Source organism: Acyrthosiphon pisum, chromosome A1, assembly GCF_005508785.2.
Source record: "Acyrthosiphon pisum isolate AL4f chromosome A1, pea_aphid_22Mar2018_4r6ur, whole genome shotgun sequence".
Classification (NCBI taxonomy): domain Eukaryota; kingdom Metazoa; phylum Arthropoda; class Insecta; order Hemiptera; family Aphididae; genus Acyrthosiphon; species Acyrthosiphon pisum.
Genome location: NC_042494.1, coordinates 71,751,546 through 71,753,041, shown reverse-complemented (window position 1 = coordinate 71,753,041; position 1,496 = coordinate 71,751,546).

The window sequence follows — 1,496 nt, the reverse complement described above, 5'->3', positions numbered from 1 at the left end:
GATTCGTTATCGAACATTTTTATAGATATCCGACAATATGAATAAGAGGGCTAAAAGGAAAAATGAGGGTAAGCATGCTTAAAAAATCACCTTATATATGTATTTTGTTATATATACAATTGAGCTTAGTTCTTAAATAGGTCAATAATTAAGCAACAAACATAGCTTACGAAAACTGTAAAAAACTTAGTTTAATTTATACTTTACCCCCCTCCCCTTGCATAATCCTGGCTACGACACTGGGTTTGCGACTATCCATCACTACATTTCACATTCCTGCGTACAAACTTATGTCTTTTCGCACTGGTTGATCGAATGTTAATGTTGGGAAATGAACTGTAAACATTTGATTTTTTCGACTCTCTGCTCAGGTTCAAAACTTATCTAAAAAATAATAATAATCAATAAACAATAATACAACTTTGTATTACTTAGTATTAGTTTGTACCTATATAGATTATATAGGTATTTGTATCGACGTACCTACCTATTGTTATTCAACATAATATGTTTCATGTAATCTATACAATTATTTAAAAAAAAAATAATAATATATAACCTACAACCATTATATTGTCATATTACGTACATATTACTATTAATATCGATTTGTATATTTGTATCTACCTACTGACTTAATTATTTTATTTTATTTACATCTGTACTTTATGCCCATAGGCGTTTATAATTTAAATAAATTAAAAAAACGTACCTACCTAATATAATTTATTATCTGCGTTTCGAAAGACTGCGTGTTGTGACTGTATAATATTTAGAAAAATTAATAATTGTGATGTGTAGGCCAAAACATTTTTCAGTTATAAGGTAAATACTCTGTCCCATTGTGCCGATGTCACCTCCATCCCCACTGCCACTAAAAGCGAATACCAATTCGATATTTCTATCCACTATGATAGTTGCCAAACGTTTATTTTATATGAATTTACATTTTACTTTCACGCGACTGTCGCAAAATGAATAATGGTTTGTTTTCAATATAATATTATTAACACCAACATTGATTTAAACGTATTCCAAATACTAGTAACCCGACACGTTATTTTTGATTAATTATGGTTTTTATATATTACCTACTATAATAATATCATGTTTTGCAACGTAATCACAGTTTCGTCTTGGCTCAGGTCAGAACCGAATTTTTAGTAGGTGCCATATTATTACTACTGTGTCGAAAGAAATAAGTCAGACTATAATATACATAGTATAACAGAAAGACCTGACAAATTAAAAATTAAAAATTGATACAAGATAATCGTATAAAAAAAACTATGAAAATTATATGGATAGTAAATTATTCAAGATTTACTTATGTCTGAAAATTCACAAAAATCATATTTTGAAATAAGTTATGAAGATTTAATTAATTTACTCAAAATATATTAATATTTAAAAAAAAAATAAAAAAAGGCGGGTAAGTCGTGGATGTCGCTCTGCTGTACAGTAGGTTACAAGTGGGTTACTGTAATGGATGGAAT